The following is a 26,274-nucleotide window of genomic DNA, read 5'->3' as shown; positions in this document are numbered from 1 at the left end:
ATGCGGTAAACAGGGAAACTGAACAGGATGACAAATGACACCAGCATGATTGCAAACATGTCCAAAATAAAATGATGGCATGTGATCACAGAATGGACTGGAGGAATCAAACAGTAAAATCTTCAAGCATCTGCCTGGTTGGTTCTTTCTGAGTGGCAGGTTGCAGGGTACATCCTTTAAACTTTCAGCTATGCCCTGCACGAAGCAATACGTGAATGTATAACTGACTCTCGAACTGTGTCTGTAGTGATTATAACGAAGTCAGCCAGGTGTATCTCATACAGTACATGTTCCCTGATTGGCGTGTTAACCTGGTCTAAGCAACGAGCCCTAGCTGACAGATATAAACAGGAGTGTTGAAGGTTCTGCTCACTCTGAGAGCTGGCTCTGAGGGAGCTGGATCAGTGTTAAGGACTGTCCATGTGTAAATAAAGGGTGACTTTGTGACAGGATACCAGCCTCTGTTCTCAAGGAGCCTGCTGCAATAATACTGTGTTGTCACTGAGAGAGAATGTTCATTGCCAGGTGCTCATGCATCACAAAGGCATAACCACCATGGTTGGAGCTTTGATGACAGGCAGCTCACCACACTGTGACATGTTTGAACCAAGGCTGTAATGAGCTCAGGAGATGAATGGCTCTGGAGGAACCCAAACTGAGTATCAGTGAGTAGGTTATTGCTAAGCAGGTGCTGACAGTAAACTGATGCTGTTGTAATTGGCCCTGTTAATAATAAACATTGAGGAATTAGTGGATGAAATTAACTGATGTTTTTCTTCTGTCTTAACCTTAGAAAATACAAAAAAAAAGCTTTCAGTATTAGCTGTAAACCAGGAGGTAGTTGGGAGAGAAGAACTTAATGTTCCCAGGGAACAAACTGATGGTGCTATGAGATCACAAGCATCTGGGTCCATTTGGACCTCATCCTTGGGTCTTATAGAGGAGCTAATGAGAAAGTAGATAGGTTGGTGTTCATTTTCCAAACTTTCCTAGAATCTGGAAAGTTTCTATTTGACTGGAAAATATCGGTTGTGTGCCTTTATTTTACGAGGAGCAGAGGGAAGCAGAAAACAGGAAGCTAAGGACCAGTTAGCTTGATGTTTGTAACGGACAGTGTTTTCAAAATGACAATTAAGGAAAATATAACTTGATGCTTTGGAAAAGAGAAGGTAATCAGGAAGAATATGCATGATTTCTTTAAAGAGAAATCATGTTTAACAATTCATTAAACTTCTTTGAAGGAATAACCTGTACTACAGATGAATGGAAGCCAATTGTCATACATTGCTTTGATTTCCAGAAGGCACTTGATAAGGTGTTACATCAAAGGTTATTGTGGGAAATGAATGGGCTTATGTCTAGTCGTGGATAAAAGATTAGCTGACTGGTGGAACATGGACAGTAAGCTGCAATGGCTCTTTGTCTGATTGGGAGACTTTGATGATGAATGGTGTCTGACAGGAGCCTACAATGAAACTTTAACTTCTTACAATTTTTCTCAATGACGTCGATGAGGAAAGTGAAGGCCTGGTGCCTAAACTCACCAAGACAAGGAGAAAAGTAGGTTGTGGAGAAGGCATGAGGATGTTAAATAAGGATCTGGATAATTTGAGTGAGTGAGCAAAAATCTGGCAAATGGAATACAATGTGTGAAAATGTCAAGTTGTTCATTTTGGCAGGAAGAATCAAAGAACAGGGTAAATCTGTGGAAATCAAATGTGCAGATAGATTTCAGTGTTCTAGTGGAAGAATCACAAAATATTAGCATGTTGGACTTGAACATAAATATACAGAGCATTGGCAAGATGACACATTTCAAATACTATGTGCAGGTTTGGGTTCTTTATTTCAGGAAGCGTGTAATTACACTGGGGCTGTTAGAGAGGAGGTTTACGAGACTAATATGTGGAATGACTGGGTTATCCTATGAGGAACAGTTGGACAAACTGGGACTGTTTTCACTTATTTAGAATAGTAATAGGTGACGTGATTAAAGTGTATAAGATCCTGAATGATCCTAACAAGGTGGTAGTAAAAAATACTTGTGGGTACCTCTTTTGGGCAAATGCTGAACTGTTTAAAATTATCACATTTTTAGGGCAAGAGATGAAGGGAAGTTTCCGCTCTGATAAGGTTGTATGACTTTGAAACAATGCCTCAGGACACATTGGAGGAAGGGTCATTGAATATTTTTGAGACAGATGTTGATGGATTCTTGTCTGATCAGGAATCAGATGTTATCAGCAGGTAGACGGGAATGTGAATTTGAAACATAGACAGATAAGCCATGATTGCATTGACTGGTAGAGCAGACTGAAAAGCCTACACCTGCTCCTAATTCATATGTTTGTATTCTGTCCATCTCTTCTTTAACTTTCTGAAGTAACGGATCCCCTCCTGAATGTATCTAATAAGATTGGCTTAGCTTCCCGAATCAATATCTTGTGATCTTCTTTACTGAATTTACTTAGATCCTGAATGAGCTGTGGGAATTCTTGAGAGAATTATGTCCCATTGACTCTCTCTCAAAGTAGAAATGCATTTACATTTCCAGTCATTCTTGTTACATGTAATTCTGTTCGATAAAGATGTTTTATTGATTATTTAAGACACTTCTTGCCCCTAATCTCACTCACTTCTTGCCCCTAATAGCTAAATGGTTTGGAAGTTTGATCTCTCATTTCAGGTTCCATGTCGTCTGGACATTGTATTTTTGATAACACCTGCTTTGAGCCGTTACAAAGTTGGCTGTTAAGATTGTAACAACAGTGATTGTCTTAAACATTATGCTGAATTTTGTGTTTTTTTGGCAAAGTCCAAGCCACATTGAGTTTAGTGAAATGATTGTTATTTTGAAGGTGAGTGAGTTCTCTTGGTGGATCTTACCAAACAATGACACATTATTTGCCGTTGCTGCCTATGGTGAACATCAAGTCCGGTTTCAGTTTGATGTGACCATGTAACATTCCCAGAGTAACTCGACACCCACCAGTAGTCCCAGAATTCAGCAGCATCGCTTGCCCCCAAGCCCATCTATAAAAGCCCATTATACAGCTGTTTGGAGTTGCCTGGACATGGCTCATGGGGGATATCTGTGCCCCACTCTGTGGGCAGCGTCCTGGAGCCTTACCTGGACAGGGTGGTCCTGAGGCAGGATGCCCTCTCCCCCGGGGAACAGCAGGGGTGGGAGTGTGGGGACCATGACCCCAGACCCTGCCCATCCTGGTCTGAGATTGTCCCTGGGTCAGTGCAGTCTCATGGTCTGGAAGAATGCCCAGTGCTGTAGGAAGAAAGTCAATGTCCTTCTCTGCTCTGCCAGGGTAAGGGCTACCATCTTCTCTCTGATACCTCACCCTCACTCTCTCTCACTGCACCCACCTCCCACCCAGGCTCATCCCCTCCCACTCTCACTATTACCCAAAACATCCTCCCTCACCCACGCCAAATGCTGACACCACTAACCCTGTGTGCCCTCTGTGTTGCCCACTCACTCTCTTGGGACACCTCCCTACTGGCACCAACAGAAACAGCTGTGCCACCCACTTTCATCTCCATTAATACCCACCTCTCCCTTATTCCAGGAGGAAAACGGCCCCCAATAGGGGCAGAAAGGGTCCAGATGGTGATGTGCTGCCTGACGTACAGCTTCTCACTCCTATATAAGCAGAGGCTCCCAGTTGTGACTGTCCCAGTCAGGACCCAGACTGGTCTCAGAGGCAGCCTGTGATGTGGTGTTCAGGAACCCCCTGAGCGACGGCTATCCCCTTAACTGCTTGACCTGACTGAGACCTACTGACAATCATGATCAACTCCCTGTCTTTGTGCCTGTGTGAAATGGCACAGCAAGACAGCGGCAATCTGAGCCTAGTATATCTGGCTCGGGGGGTAAAGTTCAAAAGGGCAAGGCAGGGATTCTGTAAGGATCAGGGTAGGCTCCGAGTGAGTGAGTGAGAACGTGACTGATCAGAGTAAGTGAGAGTGAGCGAGTGAGTGTTCAGAGTGAAAGAGTGAGTGAGTCAGTGAGTGATGATACCAGATGGACATGCAGCCTGGTGCAGTTCCTGAGCTGGGGGTGTGGGGTGGGGGTGGAAGGTGTCCTTGAGCACACAGTGTCCTTACTGCTACAATGAGAGTTACTGGGGCAGCCTGAGGGGCAATACTGAAGTGCTGAAACATCCTGTAAGTGGATTGGGGATGCACCATGAGGGATATTAGAAGCTGGCACATGACCAATGCCAATATCCATGGGGCATGTGGCCGGTGTCCATGGAGCATGCCCTAAGACGTTGGCAACCAGTGTCCAACATGGAGGTCATTTGGAGTAGCAGTCAATGACCAAGACCCGCTCTGGTTTCTATTGAGATTCCCTGATGTTTGATTGTTGGGTGATCTCAGTAATGTCACTACCTACGGTGAGTTGGGCTGTAAACTAGTGTTTAATAGGAAATAGAGATCATCAATTGGCAACTAACTGCTGTATGACCACGATCTCAACACGCTGCTTGCGAAAAGTGACTTTGCTAAATAATTGATTTTTACTTGTTTCTCTTTACATCCAGTTTAGTGAATTGTCTGCTTTCTGGAAACCTTCTCTTATATTTTTCCATTTGCTGCAGTTTTCGATCTCTTAAAAGTGCGGACACTGTTCTTCCAGACATTGAAACCACTCTGCTCCCCCTGCTGGAACCCTTGTTGTCTGTGGGATTATGTTCCTCCACAATGCGAACACATTAAAATGACTGTTATAGTGTTTTCCAGCTATTGATCCAGTTTTGTAATGCACTGAGCCACTCGCTCAGAAGTGAAGTTTCCTTTTGATTGCAAAAAACCCAGCAGTTTTTTGTCCTGGATTCTGACAACAACTGAAATAAATGTATCTTTCAGCAATTCTTACCCACAACAACTGGCAAATGTATTGAGCTCTGTAATAAACAATTCAATGGATTTGATAGTGCCTGGGATCTCTGACTCCATGGTGTCCTTGATTCTAAGTTTATGATTTGAGCTGAAATAAACATCAAACAGCTGTAGGGTGGATTCATGATATGCAGAAACCTCTTCCACTCCTTATCTACCGAGGGCATCATCAGGAATTAATCTGAATGCTACAGGAATGATCTAATCTGGTGTTCTGTTCCTTGGCATGCCACATGGTGGTGGTTGATACCTTCAAAACATAGAACAGTACAGCACAGGAACAGACCCTTTGGCCCCCCATATTTGAGCTGACCATGAGGCCATTCTAAACTAATCCCATCTACCTGCACATGGTCCATGTCCCCCTATTCTCTGCCTGTTCATGTATCTGTCTAAATGTCTCTTAAATGTTGCTCACGTATCCACTTCTACAATCTCCTCTGGCAGCCTTTGTGTAAAGGATTTGCCTCACATATATCCATAAGACTGTAAGATATAGAAGCAGAGTTATACCATTCAGCCCATTGAGTCTGCTGATATGTTTCTGTACCCATTCTCCTGCCTTCTCTCCAGAACCGTTATTCCCTTGACTAATCAAGAACCTGTCTAACTTTGTCTTAAATACACTCAATGACTTGGCTTCAACAGCCCTCAGTGGCAATGAATTCCTTTAAAACTTGCCCCTCTCACCCTAAACCTATGCTCCCTCCAATTTCACATTTCCTCCCTGGAAGGAAGATTCCAACTATCCAACGTATCCATGCCTCTCATAATTTTATGCACTTCTATCAGGTCGCCGCTCAGTCTCCAATGCTTTAGGAAAAACAACCCAAGTGTGTCCAACCTCCCATTATAGCTAATTCCCTCCAAACCAGGCAACATCCTGGTCAAGCTCTCCAGAACCTCCACATCCATCTGGTATTGTGCTGATCAGGCCTGCACACAGTATTCCTAATGTGACCAAGCTAAAGTTATATACAACGGCAACATGACTTACCAAATGTTATCCTCATGCCCTGACTGATGAAGATAAGCATGTCATATACCTTCTTTACCACCTTACCCAATTGTGTTGTCACTTTCAGTGAGCTATGGACTTGCACCCCAAGGTCCCTGTATATATCAATGGTCCTAAGAGTCCTTCATTTACGACATACTTCCCTCTTACATGTAACCTCCCAAAATGCATCACCTCACACTTGTCCTGATGAAACTCTATCTGTCATTTCTCCGGCCACCTTTCCACTGATTTATATGCTGCTGTATCGTTTGATATGCTTCCTCATTATACACACTCAACCAATTTTCATGTCATCTGTAAACTTACTAATCAGACCACCTACACTTCCATCCAAATCAATTATACATAAAACAACAAGGATCTCAGCACTGATCCTTGTGGAACATCTCTGGTTACAGACCTCCAGTCAGAAAAGCACCTCTGCACAACTACCCTTTGTCTTCTGTGACCAATCTAAGTTTGAATCCAACTTGCCAAAGCAACATGGACTCCATGTGAATTAATCTGCTGGACTAGCCTACCATGAAGGAGATTGCCAAATGCTTTAGTAAAGTCCATGTAGATGACATCCACTACTCTGCCCTCAGAAATCATCTTTGTCACTTCCTCAAAAATTCAATCGAGTTTATGAGACAACACTGCCCACAAATAAAGCCATGCTCACCATCCCTAATAAGTCCATTCACTTTCAAATGTGAGTTACTCACTTCTCCAATAATTTCCCTCACACTGATATAAGACACACCAGTCTATAATTATCCTCATGCCCTTCTTAAACAACGGAACAACTTTGGCTATTTTCCAGTATTCTGGGCTCTTGCCTGTGGCTAAAGAGAATGCAAAAATCTCTGTCAAGGCTCCAGCAATCTCCTCCCTTGACCCCCACAGTATTCTGTGAAACTATCAGGGCCTATCAGGCCCTGCCAACTTTTCTACCTTAATGTTATTCAGACACTGAACACTTCCTTCCCAATACTGACATTCCCCTGAATATCAGCACACCCCCTCCTTAACCTTACCATCATCCATGTCCTTCTCCTTGGTGAATCCCAATATGCAGCAGTCACCCACTTCCTCCAGTTCCATGCATAAATTCATTCCTTGGTCCTTGAGTGGACTGACCCTTTCTCTACTTACCCTCTTTCTCCTCATATACATATGAAATGTCTCAGCCTTCTCCTTAATTCTACTTGCCAAGAAAATTTTTTGGTCCCACCTAACCCTCCTAATTTCTTGTTTAAGTTCTTTTCTGTTTCCTTTATAATCCTCAAGGACCTTTTTTTTATTTCAGTTTCCTAGTTCTTACATTCACTTCCTTTCTCTTTTTGACTAAATTATTTCCTCTATATCTTCCACCACTGACATATTGAAGGCTCTTCAATGTATCTCAGGAGCTATGGAAAGGCCTGTGATTGCTTGCCCACTGAAGCATTGCACTCACCAAGTTGACTTTCCCAGTTTGTCCTTTTGAAGCCTTTTGTGATTACCGTCTCTTGGATTTCAACATGTGGCACATATTTGTGATTCAGTTCAATTCTTTTCTATTGCTCCCATGTTTTGTATTCCAGTGAGGATCCAGTTGTTATTGTACATATTGATGTGTTGGATAGCCCTGTATGTTTGTGACCTCCCCATTCCTGTGAGAGACTGCTGCCTGTATGAGGAGGGTTGCCACACGGTAGGAAGGATATGGAGGCCTTTGAAAGTGTGCAGAAGAGGCGAGGAATAGGGAGAGAGAGCAGTTGAACACGTGGCTACAGGGATGGTGCAGGAGGGAGGGATTCAGATACCTGGATAATTGGGGCTCATTCTGGGGTAGGTGGGACCTCTGCAAACGGGATGGTCTACACCTGAACCAGAGGGGTACCAATATCCTGGGGGGAAATTTGCTAATGCTCTTCGGAAGGGTTTAAACTAATTCAGCAGGGGGATGGGAACTTTATTTGTAGCTCCAGTGTACAGGAGGTTGAGAGTAGTGAGGTCATGAATAAGGTTTCAAGGTCGCAGGAGTGTACCGGCAGGCAGGAAGGTGGTTTGAAGTGTGTCTACTTCAATGCCAGGAGCATCCGGAATAAGGTGGGTGAACTTGCAGCATGGGTTGGTAACTGGGACTTCGATGTTGTGGCCATTTCGGAGACATGGATAGAGCAGGGACAGGAATGGTTGTTGCAGGTTCCGGGGTTTAGATGTTTCAGTAAGATCAGGGAAGGTGGTAAAAGAGGGGGAGGTGTGGCATTGTTAGTCAAGGACAGTATTACGTTGGCAGAAAGGACGTTTGATGAGGACTCATCTACTGAGGTAGTATGTGCTGAGGTTAGAAACAGGAAAGGAGAGGTCACCCTGTTGGGAGTTTTCTATAGGCCTCCGAAAAGTTCCAGAGATGTAGAGGAAAAGATTGCAAAGATGATTCTGGATAGGAGCGAAAGTAACAGGGTAGTTGTTATGGGGGACTTTAACTTTCCAAATATTGACTGGAAACGCTATAGTTCAAGTACTTTAAATGGGTCAGTTTTTGTCCAATGTGTGCAGGAGGGTTTCCTGACGCAGTATGTAGATAGGCCAACAAGAGACGAGGCCACATTGGATTTGGTACTGGGTAATGAACAAGGCCAGGTGTTAGATTTGGAGGTAGGTGAGCATTTTGGTGATAGTGACCGCAATTCGGTTACGTTTACTTTAGCGATGGAAAGGGATAGGTATATACCACAGGGCAAGAGTTATAGCTGGGGGAAAGGCAATTATGAGGAGATTAGGCAAGATTTAGGATGCATAGGATGGAGAAGGAAACTGCAGGGGCACAATTGAAATGTGGAGCTTGTTCTTGAGAAGTATGTACCTGTCAGGCAGGGAGGAAGTGGTCGAGCGAGGGAACCGTGGTTTACTAAAGAAGTTGAGTCTCTTGTCAAGAGGAAGAAGGAGGCTTATGTAAAGATGAGGTGTGAAGGCTGAGTTAGGGTGCTTGAGAGTTACAAGTCAGGCAGGAAAGACCTAAAGAGAGAGCTAAGAAGAGCCAGGAGGGGACATGAGAAGTCTTTAGCAGGTAGGATCAAAGAAAACCCTAAAGCTTTCTATCGGTATGTCAGGAATAAAAGAATGATGAGAGTAAGATTAGGGCCAGTCAAGGACAGTCGTGGGAAGTTGTGCATGGAGTCCGAAGAGATAGGAGAGGCGCTAAATGAATATTTTTCGTCAGTATTCACACAGGAAAAAGACAATGTTGTTGAGGAGAATACTGAGATACAGGCTATTAGACGAGACGGGATTGAGGTTCATAAGGAGGAGGTGTTAGCAATTCTGGAAGGTGTGAAAATAGATAAGTCCCCTGGGCCGAATGGGGTTTATCCTAGGATTCTCTGGGAAGCTGGAGAGGAGATTGCAGAGCCTTTGGCTTTGATTTTTATGTCGTCATTGTCTTCAGGAATAGTGCCAGAAGACTGGAGATGAGCAAATGTTGTCCCCTTGTTCAAGAAGGGGAGTAGAGACAACCCTGGTAATTATAGACCAGTGAGCCTTACTTCGGTTGTGGGTAAAGTGTTGGAAAGGATTATAAGAGATAGGATTTATAATCATCTAGAAAGGAATAATTTGATTAGGGATAGTCAACACGGTTTTGTGAAGGGTAGTTCGTGCCTCACAAACCTTATTGAGTTCTTTGAGAAGGTGACCAAACAAGTGGATGAGGGTAAAGCAGTTGATGTGGTGTATATGGATTTCAGTAAAGCGTTTGATAACGTTCCCCATGGTAGGCTATTGCAGAAAATACGGAGGCATGGGATTGAGAGTGATTTAGCGGTTTGGATCAGAAATTGGCTAGCTGTAAGAAGACAGAGGGTGGTGGTTGATGGGAAATGTTCATCCTGGAGTTCAGTTACTAGTGGTGTACCTCAAGGATCTGTTTTGGGGCCACTGCTGTTTGTCATTTTTATAAATGACCTGGATGAGGGCGTAGAAGGATGGGTTAGTAAATTTGCGGATGACACCAAAGTCTGTGGAGTTGTGGATGAGCAGAGAGATCTTGGTGTCCATGTGCATAGATCACTGAAAGTTGCCACCCAGGTTGATAGCGTTGTTAAGAAGGCGTACAGTATGTTAGGTTTTATTGGTAGAGGGATTGAGTTTTGGAGCCATGAGGTCATGTTGCAGCTGTACAAAACTCTGGTGCGGCCGCTCTTGGAGTATTGTGTACAGTTCTGGTCACCGCGTTATAGGAAGGATGTGGAAGCATTGGAAAGGGTGCAGAGGAGATTTACCAGGATGTTGCCTGGTATGGAGGGAAGGTCTTATGAGGAAAGGCTGAGGGTCTTGAGGCTGTTTTCATTAGAGAGAAGAAGGTTAAGAGGTGACTTGATAGAGACATACAAGATGATCAGAGGATTAGATAGGGTGGACAGTGGGAGCCTTTTTCCTCGGATGGTGATGGCTAGTATGAGGGGACATAGCTTTAAATTGAGGGGTGATAGATATAGGACAGGTGTCAGAGGTAGGTTCTTTACTCAGAGAGTAGTAAGGGCGTGGAATGCCCTGCCTGCAAAAGTAGTAGACTCGCCAACTTTAAGGGCATTTAAATGGTCATTGGATAAACATATGGATGATAATGGAATAGTGTAGATTAGATGGGCTTCAGATTGGTTTCACAGGTCTGCGCAACATCGAGGGCCGAAGGGCCTGTACTGCGCTGTAATGTTCTATGTTCTATGTTCTATGTTGCTTGGACTGGAGTGTATTCGCTTTAAGGAGAGGTTACAAAACTTGGATTGTTTTCACTCGAGCAGTGAAGGCCAAGGGACGACCTGATCACAGTGTATAAAATGATGAGAGGCATGGATAGGATGGATAGTCACAGTCTCTTTCCCAGGTTGGAAATGTCAAAAATGAGAGGGCATAGGTTCCTATTATCAGTTATCAGGAAAATTCCCTTTGCTTCACAAATGTCCTTCAGGGTCGAGCCTGTTCCTGTGTTGTTCTATATTCTATGTTCTATTTCATTCGATCATCCCACTGATACAACTGTAAAGTGAAGATGGATGGCAGCCTCAGGACAATCACCTTTTAGGAGACAAAATTCTGATCTGCCTAGACATTGAAACACCGAATCCACCATTGACAAGGCACAACTCAGGAGTGTGATGGAATACTCCCCACTTACCTGGAAGGCTGCAGCTCCAACAATACTCAAGAAGCTTGACAGTATCCAGAACTAAACAGCTCACTTGATTGGCACCGCATCCACAAATATTCATTCCCTCCCCTCTAACCCACTCACTATCCTGACTTGGAAACCTATCGCTGTTCCTTCAGTGTCACTGGGTCAAAATACTGGAATTCCCTCCCTAAGAGCATAATGGGTTTACCCACAGCAGGAGGACTGCAGTAGTTCAAGAAGGCAGCTCACCACCACCTTCTCAAGGGCAACTAGGGACAGGCAATAAATATTGGTCCAGACAGCATTTCATGTCCCATGAATGAATAAAACGTATTTGAATTTCAAGAAATGATGATTAGATTCTCTCTCCCGGCAAGGGTCATTGCCTGTCATTTGTCACTTGCCACTTATCATGCCAAGCCTGGATATTTTAATACAAACGTGTAACAATCCCGACCTTGTTAGTGTCAGGAAGGACTGCCTCAGTATCTGAAGAACTGCGAATAGTGCTGAACATCATGCATTCATCAGTGAACATCCCCACCTCTGAAATTATAATGGAGCAAAGGTCATTGATGAAGCAGGTCTTGATGTTAACGACAGTCATTCTGACTCATAAGATCATAGGAATATGAGCAAGAGCAGGCCATTCAGCCTCTTGAGCCTGCTCTGCCATCTAATAGGATCATGGGTGATCCGACATTCCTCACCTCCACTTTGCTGCCTTTTCCCTGCAACCCTTGATTCCCTGATTGATCAAGAATCTATCTGTCTCAGCCTTAAATATACACAAGGACTTTGCCCCCACAGCTCTCTGTGTCAAGGCTTTCCAGATTCACAACCGTCTGAGAGATGAAATTAATCCTCGTCTCAGTCTTAAATTGGTGCCCCTGTATTCTGAGACTACGTCCTCTGGTCCTAAACAGTCCTGTGAGGGGAAAAATGAGACAGCAGGGAAATTACAGATAATTTAAAGCAAAATTTTACATCGGCCTTCAAGGTGAAGTACAATAATCTGTCCAAACCAAGACTCATTCCTGTGAACCTTCTCTGAACTGTCTCAAATGAAATGATATCTTTTTTTGAATAAGAGGACAAAAACTGCTCACAGGGATCATAAGGATGGGCACATTAAACAAACAAAATAAGAAGGTGAATGGGCCATTTAGCCAATTTTGTATGTCTCAATATGATCACCCTTATTCTACTGAACTGTAATGAATTAAAGGCAAACCTGTCTACAACCCTAGATGTACTACTCATGAAGCCACTGATGCCAGAAGAGTTCAAGCGAAGCCCATCCCAACAGAATAGCTCTCTCTTTATCCCAGTACCGGTGCCAGTGTCCCATGAATCAGAACACATTCCTCCCACACAAATCTTCAAGGTATGCATTTGCTTTTTGGAGTTTAGTTGCCCTAATCCAATTTGCATAACACTCAGGTAGTAATCCTGAGGTTATTCCCTTTGTGGTTCTCATTTTTAATTTAAACCTGAGCTGCTTGTAATCCCTCAGCAGAACCTGTTTAGCGCTCTTGATAAATTAACCCTTTCATTTCAGGATCAGCCAATTGAATCTACCTTAATAACCTTTTATGATAGCATATTCCTGATTAAATACGAGCACGCAGTATCCTGTACAGTTGTAACAAGATTTCCCTATTTGTAAACTCCAAACCGTTTGCAACAAAGTCCAAAATTCTATTTGTCTTCTCAATTACTTGCTGCACCTGCATGAAATCTTTTTGTGTTTCATGCACAAAAACAACCAGCTCCCTCTGTGCTGCACTTGTTTGAGTCTCTCTCTATTTAAAAATCATCTGCCTTTTGATTCCTTCGACCAAAGTGCATGACTTCACACATTCCTACATTAAACACCATCTTTCATGGCTTTGCCCACTCACTCAACCTATTTCATTTCCTTTGTTCTTTTTTTAACATCCTTTCAGCTGAACCCACCTCCCCACCTCCCAATGTTAATTAGGTCATAAGACCATCATATATAGGAACCATTGGGCCCATTGAGTCTGCTCTGTCATTTGATCATTGCTGATATGTTTCTCAACCCCATTCTCCTGCCTCCTCCCTGTAATGCCTGATCCCCTTACCAATCAAGAACTCATCTATCTCTGTCTTAAATACGCTCGATGACTTGTCCTATGCAACATTCTGTGGCAATGAGTTGCACAGATTCACCACTCTCTGGCTGAAGAAATTCCTCCTCATCTCAGTTCTAAAGCATCATCCCTTCATTCTGAGGCTCTGGCTCGGGTCCTAGTTTCTCCTTCTGGTGGAAACATTTTCTCCATATCCATTCTATCCAGGCCACTCAGTTTCAACAAGATTGTTCTTCATCCTTCGAAACTCCATTGAGTACAGACTCATTACCTGTCTACAACCCTAGATGTACTACTCATGAAGCCACTGATGCCAGAAGAGTTCAAGCAAAGCCCATCCCAACAGAATAGCTCTCTCTTTATCCCAGTACCGGTGCCAGTGTCCCATGAATCAGAACACATTCCTCCCACACAAATCTTCAAGGTATGCATTTGCTTTTTGGAGTTTAGTTGCCCTAATCCAATTTGCATAACACTCAGGTAGTAATCCTGAGGTTATTCCCTTTGTGGTTCTCGTTTTTAATTTAAACCTGAGCTGCTTGTAATCCCTCAGCAGAACCTTTTCCCTGACCTTGTTTATGTCATTGGTAAACCACATGGACAACGATAGCTGGAACGCTCCCGTCTTACTCTAACTTCCTCTCCAGCCCAGTCGAGATGTCCTGAACCTTGACAACAACTAGGCAGCACCGTCTTTGGTAGTCTCTGTCTTTGCTGTAGAGAGCACGATCTATTCCTGAACCAGGGTATCCCCTATTGTATTACACTTCTCTTTCTCTGCTAACTTGAATGCGCTCTGAAGAGTGCTGCTGTCGCCATTTTTTAATTCCTTCCAGCAGTCTACATCCGTGTCCACATTAGGAACAAGAACCTTTTAGCTACTGGGCAAGAGGATTGCTGAGACTCATTCTGGATCCCAATACCCTTCAGTCGCAATCACATCCTTCCTGTTCCTGACCAAAGACAAAATTTGATGTAATTAATCTAAAAGATGTGAATGCCTCCTGAAACACAGCATCCAAATAACTCTCCCCTTCCTTGATGTGTCACAGCGTCAGCAGCCCAGACGCCAGCTCATCAAACCAGAGCCGGATTTCCTTGAGTTGCCAACATTTGCTGCTGCTGTGGTCAAGTGGAACTCTCTGCCATCCACCAGCTCCCGCATACTACAGCTACAACACATCACCTGCACAGCCATCTATATTGTGTTTAGTTTGAATGTTAAATATTTTAAAAATGTATTTATAACTGCAGTCTTCAGCTATAATCACACCTTCTGATTTAAATCTCTTGGTTAATCAACAAAGAAGAAATAACCACCAATTACCATGTTTTCCTATCATGTCCCAGTTTGATTGACAGATAGAAATAAGGTGTAGGGGCTGTCTGCCACTGGTTTTTGACTTCTGCCATCACTTTCCTTCTCATGCATGGTCCCTCTTTTAATCTGTTTCGCAATGAAACTGACTTGATATTATTGCTATAAAGGGAGTGCTATGAAGATTCACTGGAATTATTCCTTTGATGGTGAGATTGTCCAATAGAGAGAGATTGGACAAACTGGGCCAGTATTCTGTACAGTTTTGAAGAATGAGAAATGATCGCATTGAAACTTACAAAATATTTCAAAGGATGGACTGAGTAGATGGAAATAAGATGTTTCCCGGATTGGAGAGTCTAAAGCTGGGGGCACAATTTAAAAATAAGTGGGATGTCACTTATGTTTGAGATGAGGAGAAAGGATGCCTACTCAGAGGTTATGAATCTTTGGAATTCTCTACAAGAGAGGATTCTGTAAGCTGAATCTTTTGAGAATGTTTAAGTTGGAAATTAATAGATTTCTGATCACCAGGAATATCCAGGGTTCTGGGGATCAGGTGGATGAAAGTTATTGAATGGGCTGAAGGCCTGCTCTTATTCCTCTGCTTCTATGAACTCTCCTCTCATTCAGCTTCACAATGATGGTGATATGTTTCACTTTCCTCCCAGTCTCAATGGTCAACTTTGCTCCGATTTCATATGTTCTGATGATCTCATCTTTACATTTTACTCTTTTCTTTGCCTGTTTTCTGCTATAAATCTAATTTTTCTGGACTTGTAGATGGAACTATTTGAGCAGTGTTTGTTCCTATGACAACTATTAATTAAGGCTCACAGTCAGAGAACAAAAACTTTTGCTACTGTGGAACAATTTGCCTGGACAGTCTTAAATTCCATTTTTAAATTTCACTGAGTGCACCTGAGGCATCATATTAATGGTGATTTTCCCAGAGCATTATCACGCAGCTGCTAATACTAGAGGCAGCCCACCTGCACACATCAGCAAAAACATGGCCATGATGTGTGATATGTGACAACTGCAGACTTTGTCCTAAAATAACATGGCCTAGTCCTAAACAGCCAACTCTTAATACAATATCAGAAGTTTACAGGCTTTTTCAAAGTTAAACAATGAGTTTTCTTTTCCACTGGGCATTCAGCCAGACTCTGAATAATGTGTAATTTGATTTCTTTTTAATTCAGGAAATTATTTGGTGCAAAGCAAACTGATTCAATCTCTCAGGCAGTTCCTCTCATTATTAGACCTTAGCTCTGGCACAAAGACCAAGATAAAACTTTGCTGTTGTCCTGAAAGAACTACAATTAATTGAGCATTCTTTAATTATGATGAAAAAATGTGAGGAAAACTTTTCTTTTTGTCTCTCCTGTTCCATCCCAACAAAAACAGTAAAGATATCGAATCTTAAAATAGCATTTCATTTTCAAATATTAATTAATTTCACTTTGTTGTAAACCTTCTCTCCTTCAAGTAGCTGAAAGAAAATATAACAAAAACATAAATTGTTGAAAAAGTTCGGCAGCTCTGGAAGCATCTGTGGAGAGAAACCAGTGTTAACATTTCAAGTGCCTTACTAAAGTCCATATAAACTACATCCTTAGCTCTTCCTCATCAACTATCTTTGTCACCTCTTCAAAAAATTCAATCAGGTTGGTGAGATATGATCTTCCCCAAAAAATAAACGACCTTTCTTCAGAACTGATTTCTCTTCACAGATGCTTCCAGACCTGCTGAGTTTTTCCAACAATTTCTGTTTTTGTTTCTGATTTCCAGCATTTGCAGTTCTTTGGTTTTTATTTTGTAACAAAATATATATTTGGTGCACTGACAATTAGTAACATTACAGCATGTTACATGAGCCAGGATGTTAGGAGCCATGAAATATCTTTAGCAATCAGGGTAAAGGGGTATCCCAAGGTTTTTTATGCATATATTAGAAGAAAGAGGGTAGCAAGAGAAAGAGTAGGCCCCCTCAAGGACAAAGGAGGAAAGTTATGTGTGGAGCCACAGGATGTGGGAGAGATCCTTAACGAGTACTTTGTATCAGCATTCACCAAGAAGGACATGACTGATGTTGAGGTCAGGGGTGAGTGTATGAATACTCTAGAGAATGTCAATACATTGAAGGAGGAAGTTTTGGGTATCCCAAATTACATTAAGGTAGACAAGACCCCAGGGCCAGATGGGATCTATCCCAGGTTTCTGCGAGAGTAAAGGAAGAAATAGCTGGGGCATTAGCAGATATCTTTATATCCTCTTTGACCATAGGTGAGGTTCCAGAGGACTGGAGATTAGCCAATGTTGTTCCCTTGCTTAAGAATGGAAGCAGGGATGATCCAGGAAATTATAGGCTGATGAGCCTGACATCTGTGGTAGGAAAGACATTGGAGAAGATTTTGAGGGACGAGATATAGGCACATTTTGAAGAAAATGGGCTAGATAGTGGCAGGCAGTGTGTTTTTTTTTTGCCCAGGGAAGATCATGTCTCACCAATCTGACTGAATTTTTTGACTGATGAGGAAGGGCTAAGGATATAGTTTATATAGACTTTAGTAAGGCATTTGATAAAGTCCCACATGGCAGATTGCTACAAAAACTAAAATCACATGGGATTTGGGGCGTACAGGGGCCTTAGTAAGAACACATCTGGAACATTGTGTGCAGTTTTGGTCTCCTTATCTGAGGAAGGATGTTCTACTCATCAAGGGATTACAATAAAGGTTTACTAGCCTGATTCCTGGGATGGCAGGACTGACTTATGAGGAGAGATTGGATTGGTTAAGACTATATGCATTAAACTTTAGAAGAATGGAGAGGGTGGAATCCTATCAAAACCTATACAATTCTAACAGCACCAGACAGAGTAATTGCAGGAAGTATGTTTCCAATGAGCAGATGTCTAGAACCACAGATACAACTTAAGGATACAGAGTAGGCCATTAGGAGTGAGATGAGGAGAAACATCTTCACTCAGAGAGTGCGGATCCTGTGGAATTGTCTACCACAGAAAGCAGACGAGGCCATAACATTGAATGTTCTCAAGATGGAGTTAGATATAGTTCTTAGTGTCAAAGAGATGAAAGAGTATGGATAGAAAGTGCGTACAGGGGACTGAGTTAGATGATCAGCCGTGATCATATTGAATGCTGGAGTGGAATGGCCACCTGCTATTTTTCCTTTGTTTCTATGTTTTTAACCATCTATTCTTGAACAATAGTCATTGCTGTGAACACATTTATCTTCTCCATAGTATTATCAGCTTTTCATTTCAACTGCCAGGGTGTTCAAGCCAGGAGACCCTCTCAAAAATCATAGAATCCCAACAGAGTGGAAGCAGGCTATTCGGCCCATCGAGTCTACACTGACCCTCTGGAGAGCATCCCACCCAGATCCATCACCCCTACTCTATCCCTGTAACCCAACATTTCCCACGGCTAACCCACCTTAACCTGCACATCCCTGGACACTACGGGCAGTTCAGCATGGCTAACCCACCTTACCCTGCACATCTTTAGACTGTGGGAGGAAACCAGAGCACCTGGGGGAAACCCGCGCTGACACAGGGAGAATGTGCAAACTCCACACAGACAGTTGATGGAGGATGGAATCGATCTCGGGTCCCTGTGGCTGTGAGACAGCAGTGCTAACCATTGATTCACCATGTGTCAGTGAACATGAAGCCAGATCTGGTTCTTTAAAAAATAGGGAAATAAGATGACAGAAGAATAGTTGATGATCAGGCATAGGAGTCACCAATGTAAGCCTGTTCAAAGCAATGGAGCCAACACATACATGGTGTAGTCTCTAATTATTACAGGAATCATGGTGTGTAGTCCAACCTGAATCAAACTGCACAATGAGTCAGTCTTTGGGAAGCTCTTCCTCAAAACGTGGTGGAAGCAGAGTCTTTGAATATTTTTAGGGTCGAAGTGGTTAGATACCAATTTAACAAGAGGGGTGAAAGATTATCAGGAGTTGGGAGGAATATGGAGTAATCAGATCAAACTTGATCTGAGGGAATAGTGGAGCTGGCTTGAGGAGCCAAAGGGTCCACTCTGTTCTTATTTCCTGCATCGCATTTGTTCAAAAGGGCTCCCAGAGCCAAAGTTACTTTTGCAGATGAGCTCCCAATTAAATGAAAACGTTTGACATCTGATTCCCTTCACAAGGAACCTCCTGATGGGGTTCCCTAGCATCAGGTCAGTTAAAGGCCAGAGGCATGCTGAGTTCTAAATAAAGGCAGGTTCGGGGAGCCACAGAATCAATAGGAGGGCTTCTTAGCAGGAGCGGTTCAGTAGATTTGGTCTGTATTCATTGAAGTTGAGTAGATTGAGAGGTAACCTTATTGAAACAGACAAGATTCTTAGAGGACTTGACAGGGTAGATGCATAAAGATTGTTTCCCCTTGTGGGAGAGTCTCGGACCTGAGGGCATAACCTCAGAGTAAGGGATCACACTTCAAAATATTCAATCCAAGCCTGTTGGGAATAATCAGCAGCTAACCTGCATGACACTATTGATTGTTTTAAATGTCACTGGTGAATAAGAGGCGGTTCACAAATGGTCAAGTCCAAAGGATAGTTCCAGCATCAATGGCCGAGCCAGCACTGTTAGCCTTTAGGTAGCACACATTTTTCTGTCTGATTAAATGTTTTGTACTGATAAAGATGCTACACAAATACAATTTAGTAAAAAAAAGCCTAGTGCAGGTCACAGCATTGAGACTGAAGAAGAAAGACAATAGGAAGTTCAAGCAAGCGATCAGAAACAGGAAAAAGCTAATTAGTCAGAAATTAAAGCTCACATAAAAAGGAAACAGCAAGAAGTTGAAAAATTGCCTGTGCAGGGAAGTAGGAGTTTCCCTGAATCTTTTGACTAACATTAGTGAATTAAACATCACAAATATGAGAGCTGATTGAGATTGGTGTATCATCAGGATTTGTACATGTCAATCTGAAGAAAGAGTAGCTCTGGTCATTTTTCGGGTGAATGGAAGACTGCAGGTGAGCTTTCAATGTTTGTTGATGACACAAGGTTAAGCAAAAAAGTAACTTGTGAGGAGGACTTGTTTTTTTTTAAGAAAGCTGCAAAGAGATAATGACAGTTTCAATATGATGGAAAATGGATCATCATATGGACAAAGGTGAACTCATCCACTTCGGCAGGATGAATAGAGAAGCAGCTTATTCTTTAAATAGAGAGAGATTGCAAATATCTGAGGTACAAAGGGATCTGGGTGTCCGAGTGTATGAATAATTTAAAGTTAGTCTGCATGTATAACAAGCGATTAGAAAGGCATATGGTATGTAGTTTATTGCAGGTGGTTTGGTATATAAAGGGAGGGAGGTTTTGCTGCAGCTGTAGAGGGTGAGAGCACATCTGGAGCACTGTGTACAGATTTGGTCTCCTTATTTAAGAAAGTACATTATTGCAGCAATCACTTGATTGATGCCTCAGATGGGGGTGTGGGGATTGGCTTATGAGAAAAGTTTGGCTGGTTGAGCCTGTATCAACTTAAATTTAGAAAAACAACAGATAATCTCAGTCAGAGTGGGTGCTGAGAGGATATTTTCCTGGTGGAAGGGATTTGAACTATGTTGGGGAGGTGGGGGAGGTGTCTAAAAGTCAGAGTTTTCCCATTTAAGACCGAGATGAAAGAATTATCTGTGATTATGTGAAACTCACTTCCCCAGAGAGTGACGGGGTTGGGGGTGTCATTCAATATTTTTGAGGCAGAGGTCGAGTGATTCTTAACTGCCTCAGGAGTCAAAGGGCATTGGTGGTCAGACTGAGAAGTAGAGCTGAAGCCTAAAAACAAATCACTCACAATCTTATCGCAGGTGGGGCAGGCGCAGGAGCTGAAAAGCTGATCTCTTTTCCAAATTTGTGCATTTGTACTTCCAATGAAACTTCAACAGTATTCAAAATGAGATCAAAATTTTGAACTTACTGCTTTTTTGGTGTAATTTATGTGTAAAATTCACAAACAAAGCTTTAGATCCATACTGAAGTTATTAACCGACAATAAAATGTTCTTTAAACCATGAAGACACCCTGAAACCCTGCTCAGAAGTAAAGCACATTTGAAATGTAGTCATTGATTAGACATTGGGGAATATGGCAACTAACTTTTATACAACAAACCCTCATTAACAGTGACAAGATAAACACACCCCCTCCTCCTGGAAACCTAACCCTCCCTCTACTGACCCCTTCTCCCGCTTCCAACACACCCCCTCCTCCTGGAACCCCTTCCTAACTCCCCACCTACACTCACCTTTACTGGCTCCATCCCCGCCTCTTCGACCTGTTTGTTTCCTCTCCACCTATCCTCTCCTCTATCCATCTTCTATCCGCCTCCCACTCTCTCCTTATTTATTTCAGAACCCCCTTCCCCTCCCCCTTTTCTGATGAAGGGTCTAGGCCCGAAACGTCAGCCTCTCTGCTCCTATGATGCTGCTTGGCCTGCTGTGTTCATCCAGCCCTGCACCTTGTTGTCTAAGATAAACTCTACTTTTGTTTGTAACAGATTCATGGATCTCTGAGATGGCAGACAGAGCTATAATTTAATGCCACATGTAAATGATGGTTCCTCTGACAGTGTAGCCTTCCTTCAGTACTGCAAGAAGAGTCAGCTTAAATATATACATCTAAGCTGGGTATTGAACCCACAAACAAATAACTCAGAGGCGAGTGTGGAATAGCAGCAAGATTTTCTGATCAATAATAGTGTCACTAGCAACAGGTTTAATTTCAATTAATTTCCACTCTATCAAAATAACAAGATCAGAAAACATTTGAATGTTGACAAATTGGACAGGTTTTGGTAAAACATAGTTGCAAATTGATTTGATTTAAATTAATCCCTTGATCCTCATTAAAATCTAGGTCCAACGTAACTATAACAGAGAACGTGCTGGAAGATTCAAGCGATTATGTTTCTTTATGTTGTGTGCAGCTGAGTAAAGCTAACATTGTCAGAAACTTGAAAGTAGCCAGGACAAAGTTCCAAAGACCTTCCAGAATCATTAGTCTTCCTTCAAGTTCAACATTCCTTTCATTTATGAACATTTGCAGTGAGCAAGAAATAATTACAACAAGTGACAAGCTCTGTGTTTAAAAGATCTCACAGTGATAGGCCCCAAAGACTATATCCTATTATTGAAGACATAAATCACACATTTGTTAAAAATCTGACCAGTTATTTCTGGGCACTTATCTCAGGGGAGACTTTACACTGTCCGTGAATGTTTTTGAAAATCAAAAGTATAGATTGATGCTCCATTAAATGGAAAGCCACTTTATGAGACCTGGTGAGGTATCTAATTGCTGATTATGTACAAGATATTTCAAAAACAAATCATCTTGCAATGAGTCTCATGCGTCAAACTACTCCACTTCACAAACTACTGAACTAAATTGTAAATTTTTGCAATCATAAGCAAATTGTCAAGTGTCAGGGAGAGTGCTGAGCCATGAGTGTGAGAAAAATATTGCCCATATTTACGCCTGCATTTGTGTCTCAATCTATTCTAAAAAGAGCAAAATGTATTCTCTCCTATCTCTTTTATTACCTCAGCATCCTTTCAAGTTAAAAGCTGTTACATTGTGGTCACTGTTCTCATCGAGGAAATATGACAATCAATTTTTACAAAGCAAGTTCCTGCAAACAACAACAGGGGAATAGTTTAATAATGAGTTTAACAATGTTGTTTAAGAACTCCACTGTTCTACATGAAAGTAGTGCAAAGGGATCATTTATGTATGCTCAAGTGAACAACTACAGACTGGGTTATATTCCACGGTAGCTCCAGCAATGAATTGTCTCCTTGCTCCTGCTGTGGAATGTGAGTTCATGCTGAGGTTTCAGAAATGCTTCGTGAAGCCACAACCTTCCTGATGGGAAGGTGGGACACAGTTGTTGATGTATAACTGACATGAGTGAAATTGGATCTGGGTCATGGCTATACTGTTCAAGGAGTCCATCTTCGGTCTTCTTGTTCCAGTGTCCACACCTTCCCCAAGTTTCCATTGTTAAGCATTTAAATAAAAGTAGGCAATAGACCCACAGGTAATTATTCGTGGCTAAACAGAATTTTTATCACTTTTTTTTTAATAACAGGGTTTAATAATAATGTATAAATTGGAATACGGTTAATAAAAGTTGCTTCTTTCATGAATTTGGCATCTGATGAGTAGAAAAGTAGATTTATTTTCATACCTCTGTCTTTATGAAACAACTTAAAAAATAAATATTTAACTTGCCTTATCTGACTGTTGGCAGCTGTTATTTATGGATTCTGAGAATTGGGAATTTGAACATCATTGTGTTGCAAAGGATTTATCATGTGATTGTGTGGAACTGCAAAGTCAAAGGAATTATAGGAGAATTAAATGTATTCGTTGTTTACAAAAAAAACCTGGCTTTGCAAAGTAGCATCCAGCAACGTTTTATAGAGAACTAAAGGTGGAACTTTAATTGTTGAACAAACTGATTGACCATATTTGATGATTGAAAAGACACTTACACTTTTGAAATGGCTTGTGGAGTCAGTGGTATTTCATTTCCAGATCACTTCTCCAGTCGGAGTCTTAACATACTTACATTACAATTGATAGCTTCCTTCCTCTGTGTCATGAGATAACAAGGTGTAGAGCTGGATGAACACAGCAGGCCAAGTAGCATCAGAGGAGCAGGAAGGCTGACGTTTCGGGTCATGATCTTTTTGCTTTTAACTCCTAATGAAGGACTGGAATGTACAATTTGAGGTTGAGCAGGGTGGATGGAGAACTGCAGAATATTTTTTACAGCAAATTCAACCCATTGTGCCTGCATCACCTCTATTTCCTAATGCTAGTTTCCTGCCCCTTCCCCATATCACTGCACACCATTTCTATCCAAATAATCAACCAGTGCCCTCTGGAATGCCTCAATTGAAGCTGTTTTCACCACATTCCAGAACCTAACTATTCACTGTGTGTAAAGCTTTTCCTCACTTGCTTCATTAGCATATGACTTTAAATCTGTAACCTCTTGTTTTTTCCCAAGTGAAAACAGTTTCTCCTGATGAACTCTGTTCAGCCAACTCATGACTTTACAAACTCAATCAAATCTCCTCTCAGTTTTCTTCTTCCCAGGGACAATAGTCCCAACTTCCTCAATCCATCCTCAGAACTGAAGTTTCTCATTTCTGGAACCATTCTTGGAAATCACATCAGCACTCTCCCCACTGCATCCACATCTTTCCCATATTTTAGCACCAACAACTGTATACCATACTCAGCCGACATCTAACAAGTGTCTTGTACACACTCAATATCACCTCCCTGGTTGAGTACTCTGTGCATCTACTAAAAAAGACCTGAAGACACTGTATACTTTATAAACAGCTTTCTTCATTTGTGCTGCCACTTGCAATGATCTGTGCACATATACAACAAGGTCGCTCTGCTCCTGCACCCTTTTTAGAATTGTAACCCCTATTTTCTATTGGCTGTCAGTGTTCTTCCAACCTTAAACTCTCTGCACTGAACCTCATCTGCCTTTTATTAGCCCATTCCAACAACTTGTCAATGCCCTTTTGGAGTTCCACACTGTTGGAGTTCCTTCTGGGGTTCCTAACAGTTTACAATTCTTCCATATTTTGTGTCCTCTTTGTACCATGACCTATAACATTCCTCACGAGTCAGCAAGTTGCTGACTTCCCTGATGAGATTTTAAATCAGTGCCCCATCTCCTGTCACAGGTGATTGTAAAAGACCCCAGGCCATTGTTTCAAAGCAGGGGAGGAACCCTGCTGTGTCATTGCAGATACTTCTACCTCACTCAGAATGACCAAAACCGATGAAGTGAACACATTGTTAATGATTTGCTTTTATTCACTTCTGGGATGTGTGTGTCACTGGTCGGGCCAGCATTTATTGCCCATTCCTAGTTGCCCTGAGAAGGTGGGGGTGAGCTGCTTTCTTAAATTGCTGCAGTCCACCTGCTGTGGGTTCACCCACAATGCCATTAGGGAGGGAATTCCAGGATTTTGACCCAGCGACAGTGAAGGAACAATGATAAATTTCCAAGTCAGGATGGTGAGTGGCTTGGAGGGGAACTTGGAGGTGGTGGGGTTCCATGTATTGGCTGCCCTTGTCCTTCTAGATGGAAGTGGTCATGTGTTTGGAAGATGATGTCTCGAGATCTTTGGTGAATTTCTACAGATAGTACACACTGCTCCTACTGAGTGTCAGTGGTGGAGGGAGTGGATGCTTGTGGATGTGGTGTGATTTCATTGGCTACAAAGCATTTGATGGTTTGATAAAGTGTACTTTTTAATGTAGTTTATTTAAATTTGTCAGGATTCCAGATTTATAAATGCTACTTGAGATAGATTGCAGGTGCTTTAACTGGAAGCTTAGAACTATACTGTCTGAAAATGAGCCTATGAATATTTGACAATATTCAGGCAAAAATGCCTATGTCTTGCTTTTAAACAATTCATAAAACACTCACATGTACAATAACATAAGAGATTACTACCTTCACTATAATAGCTTAGAAATTCTGTTATCCTCTTGTGTTTGTATCTTCACTTTTCAATTGCATTCCATTCAAGGGTATTGAGTGAATACTTCTTTTCGGTCTTCATTTTGGAAAAGGAGAACATATATGTGGAATTCAAGAAAAGGGACTATGACAAACTTTCACAGTTTGACATAGGAAATGGAAAGGTACTGGAGGCTTTATCGGGCTTAAAAACAGACAAATCTCCTGGACTGGACGGATTCATCCCAGGCTGCTGTGGGAGGTGAGGGCTGGAAATTGCAGGGACCTAACACAAATTTTTAATTCCTCTCTGGCCACAGGGAAAACGCCAGAGAATTGGAGGATGGCTAATGTGGCTCCACTTTTTAAGAAGGGTGGTAGAGTTGAATCAGGAAATTACAGTCCAGTGAGTCTCATGTCGGTGGTAAGGAAACTATTGGAGAAAATTCCGCAGGAGTGAATTAATACCCATTTGGAAAGGCATGGGTTAATTTGGGATAGTCAGCATGGCTTTGTAAGAGGGAGGTCACACCTAACAAATTTGTTAAAATGTTTTGAAAATGTGATCAAGTATGTGGATGAGGGAAGTTCAGTTGATGTAGTTTATATTGATTTCAGTAAAGGTTTTGACAAGACCCCACATCGGAGACTGATTGAGAAGATTAAAGCATGTGGTAATTTAGGGAAACATGGTGAGATGGATCAGAAACTGGCTTAGTAGTAGAACATAAAGGGCAGTGGTAGAAGGCTTTTTGGGTGACTGGAGGCCGGTATCCAGTGGTGTACCATAAGGATCAGCACCAGGACGCTTATTGTTTGTTATATATATAAATGATAGAGATGAAAATGTGGGGGAATGTTAAGGAAATTTGTAGATGACAGCAAGATTGGTAAAGCTGTTAATAGTGAGGAAGATAGTTGTAAGTTACAGGAAGATATAGATGGGTCAGTCAGATGGGCCAACCAGAGGCAGATGGCATTTACCCTGATAAATGTGAGATGAAGAAGAAACTAAATGAGGATGTATTTAATGAATGGCAGGACACTGGGTAGCTCAGAGGAACAGAAGGATCTTGGGGTAATTATTTCAGAGATAGTAGGAACTGCAGATGCTGGAGAATCTGAGATAACAAGGTGTAGAACTAGATGAACACAGCAGGCCAAGCAGCATCAGAGGAGCAGGAAGGCTGACATTTCGGGTCA

Source organism: Rhincodon typus, chromosome 12, assembly GCF_021869965.1.
Source record: "Rhincodon typus isolate 14 chromosome 12, sRhiTyp1.1, whole genome shotgun sequence".
In the NCBI taxonomy this organism is placed as follows: Eukaryota; Metazoa; Chordata; class Chondrichthyes; order Orectolobiformes; family Rhincodontidae; genus Rhincodon; species Rhincodon typus.
The sequence above is the reverse complement of the archived record's forward strand: the minus strand, read 5'-3'. Positions refer to the sequence as shown.